This window comes from Bufo bufo, chromosome 2, assembly GCF_905171765.1.
Source record: "Bufo bufo chromosome 2, aBufBuf1.1, whole genome shotgun sequence".
In the NCBI taxonomy this organism is placed as follows: Eukaryota; Metazoa; Chordata; class Amphibia; order Anura; family Bufonidae; genus Bufo; species Bufo bufo.
Window position 1 is genome coordinate 40,432,335 of NC_053390.1, and position 13,006 is coordinate 40,445,340.

Below are 13,006 nucleotides of genomic sequence, written 5' to 3' on the forward strand. Positions count from 1 at the left end.
GCCACTCGTTTTTCTTTACTTAGCTGCTTTTTTCTTGCCATAATACCAATTCTAACAGTCTATTCAGTAGGACTATCAGCTGTGTATCCACCTGACTTCTCCTCAACGCAACTGATGGTCCCAACCCCATTTATAAGGCAAGAAATCCCACTTATTAAACCTGACAGGGCACACCTGTGAAGTGATAACCATTTCAGGGGACTACCTCTTGAAGCTCATCAAGAGAATGCCAAGAGTGTGCAAAGCAGTAATCAAAGCAAAAGGTGGCTACTTTGAAGAACCTAGAATATGACATATTTTCAGTTGTTTCACACTTGTTTGTTATGTATATAATTCCACATGTGTTAATTCCTAGTTTTGATGCCTTCATAGTCATGAAAATAAAGAAAACTCTTTGAATGAGAAGGTGTGTCCAAACTTTTGGTCTGTACTGTATATTTGAGCAGGAACGAAGATTTTATTTTTGTTTTATTTTTTTCAATTATTGGGGCATTGACACTAATGATGTGGATGACGTTCTTGCATAATTCCTATGATTACAGCTTCCTAGAGTCTTTGAGTCGCTGGTGGTTTGATTACTTGTATTTTATAATCATTCTGTCCCGTGAGAGTTCAATTTCACCCACCATGTAGCACTGATTTGTTTGGTGAGAGCCAGAGCTGCTGTGTAAAGTATGGTGGACAGATGGAACAGCCACATGAGCCTATGATGAGACAGAAATGAGAGTTCAGACTACCTCTAGCTCTCATTAGACAAGCCTACTGAGCAGAGCTCCACAAGGCCACCCCTGCATTATGTGGACTATTACGTAATGCTAGATTCCAGTGATTTTTTTACTAGACTCCTCCCAGCAACTAAAATCTCAGGTGCTACCAAACCTTCACCCGACTTACAAAGGGGAACACGGGTCGGATTTTGCTTTTGCTCCCAGGGACAAGCAGCATCAGGTCTCTGTTAGCATCTCCATAGAATTAGCATTGGTTCGATCAATCGCTAAAAGGGTTTGTTTTATTGATTTTATTTTTTTAACCAAATGATAAAATCCTTTTATTTTTTTAAATATTTGAATGCACAAAAAAATGTTTGGAAATCAAACGTTCCGCTGATTCCGTTTTTTTATACTGTGTTGTCTTCTCTTGCATATACCATTAGTGGAGGTGTCCACTAATTAGTGTCGAGGGAAGGCCAGAGGCAGTCACAATTAGATTATCCTTTAATAGCACATTTTTTGGAACACCCACAAACACCCCGACACAGGTCTCCCCCCCCCCCCCCCTTTACAATATCCGATATCAAGACTGGAAGATGGGAATCTCACAATAATTCCATTTCACAATCCATGTCGTCGGCAGGAAGTCGCTAGTACAACTACTCCTACTATTACTACTCTTAATCATAATTCGGTGAACGAATTACAAATATACAATTAGAATTGTTCAAGTTGAATAAAACCGAAACAAAACATGGATTCTTCTAAAAACAGTGCCACACCTGTCCACAGGTTGCGCATGGTATTGCAACTCATTCCCATTCCTTAAGTGGAGCTGACGTGCAATTCCAGACCCAGCCTATGGACTGGTTGTAAGATCGGCAGCCATATTCCTCTAAACCTGAACAGGCCCTTTCATTATTTTTTTTTGCTTGCACCTGTTACTAATTAATGACTATGATCAAGCAATTCACGATGAATACGGAGTCTGATTACAGCTGTCGGAATCAGTATGGACGTCCTACATAAAAATGAATCGTTTTGAAATGTAAATGCCGTTACACGTAGAAAGCCACAAGGTCCCTCATCTACGGAGCACTTGGAAACCAGTTACCACCATTTGAGGGCAGTTTGTATTTGGCTCCTAATGAAGTCAGTAGGGGCTGTGTACAGGTTTAGGCCTCATGCACACGACCGTTGTGTGTTTTGCGGTCCGCAAATCGCGGATCTGCAAAACACGAAAGCCGCCCGGGTGCCTTCTGCAATTTGCGGAACGGAACAGGCGGCCCATTGTAGAAATGCCTATTCTTGTCCGCAAAACGGACAAGAATAGGACATGTTTTTTTTTTTTTTTGCGGGGCCACGGAACGGAGCAACAGATGCGGACAGCGCACGGAGTGCTGTCCGCATCTTTTGCGGCCCAATTGAAGTGAATGGGTCCGCACCCGAGCCGCAAAAACTGCGGCTCGGATGCGGACCAGAACAACTGTCGTGTGCATGAGGCCTTAGTTACTGGCCCCCTAAGAAGACGGAGCATGGAAGGCTCATCATTGTAATAGTTTGTATTCCCATAAAAGAACATGCTATTGTGTTTTATATACAGGCCACCATTGTATGCGGAAATGTTTTACATCAGTCATTGTGGTTATAGGCTTCTTTGATTAGATCCCGGACGAGCCCCCAATATTCTTTTTAACAAACATACAAAACATTCACTCTATTATTCATAACACATTCATCACGGTTATTGTAGTCATACCCTACTTGATCATATGCCATTTTTTTCCTTTAAAGGGGTTATGCCATGATTGATGTAAAAAATGAAAATCAGACATCACATAGTACATGACGATCTATTTCTAACAAAGCTAGAACCAGCCCTGTACCTCACATGGATCCAGAGATCTCCCCATTGACTGCTCCGATTGGTTTCCTAGATTATCTTCAGCCCGGGAGTATGTCTTTTCTGCGCAAGCGCTCTCCCTGTGACTGCCACAGCTTCTAAGAGAGGATAATGCTGGTGGCAATTAAAGATTTTCGGTGACGTGTCGCAGAAAAGTCGCGCAACATTTTTTTTAGAATGATAGTCAATGGTGTCGCACTGCAATATGTTGTCACACGACAGTCGCTTCACAGTGCAACACCATTGACTGTCATTACAGAAAATGTTGCGTGACATAAATGTTGTGCGACTAATGTCGCAGTGTCGTTTGTTTCCTTTTTTTTTGTCACGCGACTTATTGTCGCTTGACACATGTCGCCGTGTAGCCCTAGCCTTAAACTGAACGTGTTCGACCAGCTCAGTGAGACGGGCAAAAAACATAAGAAAAAGAACAAACTTTTCTTGCTCTGTTAGGCTACTTTCACACTAGCGGCACGGACCTTCCGTCGAGTGAACAGCCTGTCGGATCCGTCCTGCCGCTAGTGACCGTGTGCCCTCCGGACTGCGTCCCTGTCGCCGTTGACTATAATGGGGGCGGGGCGGAGTTCCGGCAGAGGCACGGCGAGAGGCTGCCGGAATAAAACTACGACATGTCCGACATTTATTCCAGCAGCCTCTCGCCATGCGCTGCCGTGCCTCGGCGGAACTCCGCCACCGCCCCCATTATAGTCAATGGGGACAGAGCGGCAATCCGGAAGCACACGGTCACTAGCGGCAGGAGGGATCCGACAGGCTGTTCACCCGACAGAAGGTCCGTGACGCTAGTGTGAAAGTAGCCTCATCTCCCTGTGCCTGGATCTTGCCTACAATGGCAGGACTTGCAACAAAAGATCATTGTAGGCTAGGGCTCCACAGTATTGGCCTCAAATGGTGGTAAATTACATGCCTACTGTATCCGTGTGGGGAAACCATATTGTATTTTGTGAGTTATGGTTACGACCAGCATATTTTTTTTTTTCCCACAGTGAAACATTGTGGTCATCCTTTGATGGTGTGCCTCCGTGGATCCTGATCCCTAAAGGCTATAGACACCTTCAGGGCAGTTTTTTAATGATTGCATTTTTACTCATTTTGAGCTATAAATCATTTTTTCAGTTGGTCTTTATTCATTTTTTTTTTTTTACTATTAATGAGAAACGGGCATTAAAAACCAGTCTGCTTTCGAAGTATAACTCACTCCTCAGTCACGTCATCTGAGGGCTCATGTGAAGCCTGATCTCTGATTTCCCGACCTCATAAACATTCAAAATGATAAGAAATATGGCTTCAGCGAGTGTTCATGATGTTAGGAAATCAGAGATAAGGTTTCGCATGAGGTTTTAGCTGACAGGACTAATAAGTGATACTCGGCAAACAGACTGATTTTTAGCCCCTGTATCTAAAAAAAAAAAAAAAGGCTGAAAATTTGTAATAAAAACCAATTGAAGAAATTATTTTAGTCAAAAATAAAATACAATTATAAATGTCCAGAAGGTGTCCATAGCCTTGAAACCTTCATATGTCGAATATGTCCACTTTTGCAACTTTTTGGTTTCTGTTACAATGCATCTAAAATGAAAAATGGAGTAGCCTTGCAACCTCATGATTAAAAATTTCCTGTTTTGTGTATACAGCTCCTGTAAAGACCCACGTGTCTCCATGGTATCAGACTACAAACGAACCCTGTGTAGTCTGATCCTTCAACCATCATTTCCTCTATCTCGCCCCTACTTTACATTCAGTTAAATAGCAGGAAGTAGAAGACAGATGGTCAGGAATATGACTGCAGGATTAGACTACACACAGGTCTTATTTGTTGTCTGTCACCGTGGAGACACCTAGGTCTGCATGGTAGCTGTAAACCCAACACGATGACAATTTTTCTTTTACAGTTTCGTCATTTTATCTTTTAGGTGCCCTGGGACATTAAGCAAAATTTGCTAGCCAAGGCGGACATAGACTTTAATGATTTGAATTGTTTCTAATTATTGTCATGTCAATAGCAGTCTATTCTCACTTTAAATTTGCAGCCATTAAATTTGAATAGTAATATATGTATTTTTATGGGTTCTCATCAAAACTGTTTGACAGAAAACTCATCTAGTTGCGAATAGCAACCAATCACAGCACAGATTTTATTTTTACAGAGCAGTTTCGGAAAAGTAAGCTACCCTGTGATTGGTTTCTATGGGCAATAAGGCTGGATTTACAGTTATGATAAGAGCCCGCCTTTAGTCCTAGTATGTATATATTTTGAGATATAATTATTGCTATGTATTGACATAGTTTAAGTCTAACGATTAGCAGTTTCTACCATTACAAATGAAGGGGAGGAGCAAGATCTGTCTTCTGTATCGTCTTGGCGACCTGGACTATCTCTTTGCCTTAATATTCATGCCGGTGTGTAGGATTTTTAGGATTCTATTTATTGAGAAATCTTTAACGCTGTTAAGTTATTTGGTGGAGTATTTTTTTTGTTTCTTTTTGTCGATTTTTTTTTTTTTTTTTTTCTCAATCTGTCATGCAAAGAGCTGTCATCTTATCTATTTGCATGGAATAAAATCTTGTATATAGAAAACTTGTACACGTCACTTTTTGGGTCAATTTATTTTCATGGCTGCACAAGACATCCAGGAGATGAACTCATTACATTTTTGTTAATTTATATCACAAACCAAATTACAAAAACAAAGATAAAAACACCAGAAAAAAAATTAATATTTTAAAGCTATGTCCACATCTGCATCGTACTGGATCCAACACAAGAAGGACACCAATGGCCAATAGACACCACAGGCTTACAACAGTCCGGCTGCAGTTTTGTTGTGTTTGTTGCATGCTGCACAAAATTACGGAATGGATAATGGAGACGCCAAAGAAAATTCAAACTATAATGACCTGAATCAAGTCTCACCCAGCCCTCTAGGTTTGGATAAGTTCGTCTGATCCTTTAATTTATGCACTAGATTGAACAAATGGATTTTTTTTTTTTTTTTTTATTCCACCACAACCAACCAATGTACCCATGGATCAAATTCTTGTTTTTACAAAATCAAGTCTGGAATATAGGATTGTGCAAAGAACAACCAACGACAAGGGCAGCAAACAAAAGAACCTTAATAAGGGTGTCATGCAAAAAGGGTTGTGAAAAAAATTACATCAAAAACATCATTGGAAGAATAATGAGACTACAGTAATGATATACTGAATATAAATGGTCTTCCAGGCATGCTTAAATAACACACTATTCGCAAACACCCAAGGTTACTTGGAGTAGTATGTGTCGAGGGGTCATCCACCGTCCCACTTCTTCAGAGCGGTCATCAGCATTGTAAGTAGCCTAGCCTTGTTTTCCCTTCTAGGAGTGAATCCGATTAGTAGGAGAAGTTTAGTCTGGGAGAGGAAGTCTCAACGTTTTAATAAAGAATGTAGATCGCGCCCTCCTATCGGGTACCATATACGCGGACATCCAGAGAGACCGGATAGTGGGAGCATCATAGCCAGCTAGCAGAACCATAGAAGAAAAAATTACAACTACAACTAAAAAGAGAAAAAACAACCAACTTACAGAACCGTAGCCATTTCTCGTGCATGGCATTGGGGCACACAGCACCATGGGTATACGTCCAACTACCACTAGGAGGCACTAGACACAAAGTGTTGGCTCCTCCCAGGTGGGCTATACCCTCTCCACAGGCACAAGGCTATTCAGTTTTAGTCTAGTGTCCGTAGGAGACAGACCTGTCCTGCTTTTTTTGCAGGTCCTGCTGTTTTTTTATTTTTTATTATTTTTTTCTCTCTTCTACAGGTCTCGGTGATCTCCACCCTTATACCTGCTGCGGGCTGGGGCTCCATCGTGTTCCACTTTAGTTGCCCCCCCTGCGGGCGCGTACTTCGGTACCATCGCCGGTCACCCAGTCCCCACAGACTGCATCCGCAGTGGCTTGCCGGCATTCCCACGGTTCCCGTGTTGAGTCTGCCGAAGGGGTGACCGTGCGGCGCCCGAAGACATCGGATGGTGAGTATATCGGACGGTGAGTATATTCCCCTGCCCCAGGATTAGGTTCCCTCCTGTGGCCAGGGGGGTGGGATCAACCTTAGCCGGGGGTCCTGGGAAGCCTCCATCTTCCTCCAAGACAACCCCCCCCGTTTTTTCTTGGGGGGTTATATTCTTGTTTCCCCTCCTTTTCTCTTCCCCCTTGGTTGGTTTTCCTCTCCTGCTTGCAGTAGGAGAAAATTCTGATCAGGCGCAAAATCACTGGTTCCAATGAGTCTCTGTTGGTGAATCTTCTTTATTTACATAATAAGTAATTATGCATAGAACAACGCGTTTCGGGGCTCAAACTGTCCCCTTCATCAGGTTAGCATATGGTCACAATATCTAGTGGTAGTTATGGGTTTATATAGACAGAAAAAACCGCCAAAAAACGGATTACCTGGGAGCTGCCCACAGCTGGGAGGGGCTAGCCCCAGGTGTACTATCATATATTCCATCAGCATGTCAAAATATCAAGTAAACAGTATATATAACCTTAGCTAGTGCGAATAGCAGATTGGTAAATTGATACTTGTATTATGAGTGTTTTTTTGGAAACTAAATGCATAGATACATAAGATCTGGCCAGCAAACTGGAGTCACATGACCGCTACATTGCGATCATGTGATGTGGGCAGGCCGGCTACTATGTGCGGTGAGCGTTCGGCGTATGCGCTCAATGTCTCTGTGTTACTGCTGTGAGCCGCCCGGTCATGTGATCGCTGGACTTGCGGTCACATGGCCGGTTTCCATGGTAGCAAAGACGCTGGTGAGCGCTTCAACAGAGCGCAGTGCCCGGGAGACCATCGGACACAGCGCAATAGGATCATGAGGGATCCATATATAGAAATTGGTGGCTACATTATATCTGGAGGTATGCTATCACATGGATAAAAGTGCATATAGTACGATCATGCTGGCACTGATTAAGACAGTTAATTCAATAAATAAATAGACTTATAGAAAATATATATATAAAAAGATGTGAAATATAAATAAATAAATAAATAACATATGCAGCTAGATTCCTTCTGGAAATATATGTACCATGTGATGCACATAGTACACACCACTTCCTAAGTCTGATATATGAAGAATCTTATGTATATACGTATATGATCACATAAAAATACATACAGAATATACAATATATATATATATATATATATATATATATATATATATATATATATATAAAAATATATATTTAAAAAAATATATATATTTAAAAAAACCTATATCCATATATGTGTCCATAAAAAGTGGTGATATTGCAATAAATATGGGGTTAAAATATCAGCGATAGGTAAAAATAATTGCGTAAAACATGGGGGAAGGGGGGGGGGAAGGTATACATAAATATTGATTGCTATTACGCCTAAGTTTTTATAAATTGATCTCAAATGCTTCGTTAAGGCCATAGGGACTCAAACTGTTCAATTTAAAGATCCAGTACATTTCCCTGCGTCTAATGTACTGAGTATCTTTATATAGGTGACTTGGAATTTGTTCGATAGGAGTTACTTCAAAACCGGTTGAACTACCCTCATGGTGTTCTGCCGCGTGTCTTGATACACTGTGTTTCCAGTATTTTTTCTTGATATTAGATCTGTGTTTATTTAATCTGTTACGCAGTGTTTGAATCGTGCGCCCCACATACTGCAGGTGGCATGGGCATTCTAAAAGATATATTACGTGGTTAGATTCACAATTCAGATTACTCATGATGGGGAATGACTCCCCACTAGCTCGGCTATAAAAAGTGGATTTTTGGCATATGCTGGAACAGCATAGACATCTTTTATGTCCACACCTAGAGCTGCCTTTCGGGATAGTGGTGTCATGATTTTCAGTGCGATATATAACTGGATTGAGTTTACTGGGGGCAAGAATATTTTTGAGGGTACGGGCTCTCTTATACGTAAGTTTCGGAAGCTCAGGAATAATTTGATTTAAAACGGGATCCCTTTTTAAAATATGCCAGTGTTTTTCCAGAACGGCTTTTATTGACAGATTGTTTTGGTTGTAAGTAGTAATGAAATTGCAACTATATCTCTCAATACTATTATCTTTCTTCTGTTTGGGGGCTGGAATCAGACATTCGTCTTGAGTGAGTCCCGCGGCCTTAGCTCTTGCTCCAACAATGATATTGGTTGGATAGCCTTTCTGGCTAAACTTGGAGGCTAGGGCATCACATTGTTTGTTGAAATCATCTCCGCGAGTACAATTTCGTCTTAGTCGTTTAAATTGACTGAAAGGGATGTTCATCTTCCATTTTCTATAGTGTGTGCTCTTAAAGTCTAGATAGCTGTTACTATCAACTTTTTTAAAAAAGGTCCGCGTATTTATTCTGCTGTCCTGGATGAAAATTTCTAGATCCAGAAACTCAATCTTTTTGTTATCGTATGTGCCAGTGAAGGAGATTCCCCAATCATTGGTATTAAGATGTGAAATAAAACACTCGATAGATGCTGGGTCCCCATTCCAAATAAAAATCAGGTTGTCAATATATCTACGGAAAAACACGATGTTGTTGTTGGTCCAGAAGCTTGAGTGATATATGAACCTCTCCTCGAACTCCCCCATAAATAAATTCGCAAAACTGGGCGCAAAACGTGTCCCCATTGCGGTCCCACGTATTTGTTTGTATATATCATTTTGGAATGTGAACACGTTGTGCATAAGTATAAATTCAATACCCCTCATGATAAACGCTTTTTGTGTAGTCGGCATTTCTATATCTTTATCCAAAAAACTTGATGTGCACTTCATGCCCAAAGTGTGGGAAATGTTCGAATATAATGCCGAAACGTCCAGGGTCACCCAGTGGTAGCCATCCAACCACTTGATCTCTTTAAGCAGAGTAATCAGGGAAGCAGAATCTTTCAGATGGGATTTCAGATTGAGAACATGTTTTTGTAGGTAAATGTCGATATAGTGTGACAAATTCCGAGTAAGGGAGGAGACTCCCGATATTATAGGTCTACCCGGCGGGTTCTGGATATCCTTGTGAATCTTAGGGAGGTGGTAAAATATGGCTGGTGCAGACTCTTTCACCATAATATATTCCCTTTCCTTCTTATTTAGGCAGAGATCTGCGGATTTGATTAATATCTCAAATTCTTCTTTGTCTCTTTCGGACGGATCACAGTCCAGGGGTATATAGTATTTTTCATTAGATAAGATATTCAGAGCTTCTCTCACATAGTCTTCACGGTTCTGGATGACAATGCCCCCCCCTTTATCGGCATTTCTGATAACTAGGTTTGTATCTGATTGTAGCTTTTTTAGGGCTATTTTCTCTGATGGTTTCATATTTTGCTTCATTTCTGATTTACGGTTGATGTCCCTAAAATCATTAGAAACCACAGAATAAAAGGTATCTAAGAAATTCCCCTTGTGATGGATGGGATAGAACGTGGATGGTGGTTTTAAACCAGAGGGTATGGTCAGAACCTGAGTCATGTCGAGGGATGTGGTGTTTGGCTCTGGTGTTGGCCCAGTATTAGAATTTTCTTTAATTTTAAAGTGTCTTTTTAGGGTAAGTTTCTTTATATACCTATTCAGATCGAGGAAGAGATCAAATTCTTTGATTTTACTGGTGGGACAAAAAGAGAGTCCTTTGGATAACACTGCAACCTCATTTGATGTCAATACATGACTGGACAGGTTAAAAATACCATGGGAAAGGGGAGATGTGTCTGATTTGGGGGTTAGTATTGGCTTCGAGGGGTGGGAATTTTCCTTTTTGCTTTTACCTGCTCTACAGCCTCTCATTTGTGGCCTAGTGGATGAAAAAAATTGGCTATATTGGTGGTTTTCAGACTTTTTGGAATGGAATAAACGGCTGTGGGGTGGATAAGGGGAGGGAGGTCTAAAAAAGATACCATGGATGTGAAGGGACCAACCGTGGATGGTTCTATAACCGGTGAACCATTCCTCTCCTGCTTGGGCACACAGTCTTCTCCCCGGCCTTCCCCGCTACTTTAGTCCCCGGCTTCTGCCGGGACTAGGCCTCATCTTCCATGGCCCGTTCCCGGCTCCCAGGTGCTCCGTTTGCCCTGATCTGCCCATGCCCAGGCGTCGCTCCTCCCCCCCTACCCTCCTCATCTATTTTTGTGGGTCCGGAGGGCCCTCTGTCGGCCGCGATTCACCCCGCCCCCTTCGCTCCATTCCCGGCCGCCTCATAAATCGAGGCCCCGGCTTTTGGGCCTGCTAGGCCGCGATCTTCCCGGCACCTCCTCCTTGCTTCCCGGGCTTTTCTGAACCCGCCCTTTCCTAGCCTAACATGGGTTTTCTGTTGGAGGGGGTGGTTAACCCCCCCTCAATTGCTTCATTTCTCCTGCAGCCCTCCTGTCCACCTCTATAGCTGCTGCAGCACCTCTTTGGGGAACATGGCATCCGGGTCCAGATAAGACAGCCTCTGCTGGCTGCTCTATGAGGGTCTCCTCTCCCAGCCTCTCCTCGGATCGCCACGTGTTTTCATGTGCGTCCGCTGTCTACGAAGGCTGCCATGCGGTCAGCCTGTCCCTGCTTGGGTGCAGTACCTCTTCCCAGACCCCATCGTGTCCCCTGACCAATCCTTTTGTGTAGGTCCTCCCTGAATGGGCTCCCTCCCTGTCAAAGCCATGGGAACCTTGTCCGACTCTCCCAATCCCTGGCGAAATCGCTGACCGCTACCTACCCAAATTGCGGCCACCTCTGCCCTCCCAGGGTCCTCTCTGCAGATGGGGCACGCTCAGATACTGGGTCTGGCAAGGGGTAGCTCACAGTACAACCTCGGGGTGGTCTTAACAGGGTTCCACCCCTCCTCGGCATCCTCTGGTCCTCCCCTGGACAGGCCTGAGGCTGGTGACGAATCCTTTCCTGTCACCCCATCCGTTGCCTCTGGGGACACCTCTGCACCGATTCCCTCGGAACAGAGCATCAGGCAGTCTTCCTCCATACTGAAGCCCTCTCGGAGGTCAAGACTAACGTGCACGGAGGAACCTCTCCTACCCAGGGTTGGTATCCCCTCTAGTGGATTTTCGGATGGCGCTCCCCTTACTGCACAGGTATTCAACCGCACAGGTAAGGCAGCCATCCCCCTGTTTAGCATACTGAGTCACCTACGTGGTGTCTCTGGTACGTACGCCTTCTCCTTAACAGGGGGGTATCTGCACCACTGCCATAGGCTGTACGTCACAAGCCTTCCTGGTTCCCCTATACCAGGGGCTATGCTCTACACATTTGAGAGTGTTTGTTTTCACCGGGTCCCCATCCTGGTGTTCGCCACTCTACCTCATTACAGGGGGTCCCTGTTCTAGGCAAGCTGTTACCTCTTGTAGGTTGGTAAGGAAAAGCAATTATATCTGTCTGTTTCCAGCCGACTTGCTCCCTTCATAGGTAGAGTACCTACACCATCTTCAGATGCTGTAGCCAATACCCCTGGCTGGCTCTATGGTGTTCCATGCGGCACTATTTCTCCCTTCCGGGCGAGATATACAGGCCACCTTCAATTGCCGTAGCAATTGCACCTGTCTGTTCCAAGCCACTTTGCTCCCTTCATAGGTAGAGTTCTGCACCGTCTCCGATGCTGCAGCCATTACACCTGTCTGGCTCTATGGTGTACTATGCGGCCCTGTTTCCCTTTTTTTCAGGAGAAATAGAGGGCCTCCTTCAGTTGCCATTGCACCTACCTGATTGTAGTGTGAATTGTAGTGTGAACCTGTCTTGTTCTTTGTGGTACCGTGCGGCCCTATTTTCCCCTTCCCTGGCGGAATATAGGTACCATTGCTAACGCGGTAGCTGTTGCACCTCTCTGGTTCTAGGGTGCACCATGCAGCCACATTGCTCCAATCTTTGCTGTCGCATTCCCAGATGCTGTGGCTATGTTTCCACTCTCCTTAGAAGGCAACATGCAGCCACTTTACCTATATTTTAGGTGTGTGTTTGTGGTACCCCAAGTGCTGGGCCCTATGGTGCAATCTGTGGCCCATACAGTTTCTGTATTACTGGGTGCTTTCTGCCCCGGGTTCTAATCTGTGCTGCGGATGTTGGTTCCATCCTTTTGGTTCTTCCATACATCTGCCACTCTGTTACTGTTGCGCTCAATGGTCTCCTTGTACTTCTCAGGGCACTGTCTACAACAGGCCATCCTGGTTCAGCATGTGCATGGTTACCATATCTGGCAGGGGTGGGCCAGCCCAACCCCCACCTTGTCGGTCTAGTGCTATTTCTTGTAGCTCCAGTATATGGCTGATCTGTTCTGATCCGGCGGGTGGTCCACATACAACCACGCTCCCTACACCATGGCCAGGTGGTTGTTGGCCTTTGGGCTAGGGTTGCTCTTGCCATCTC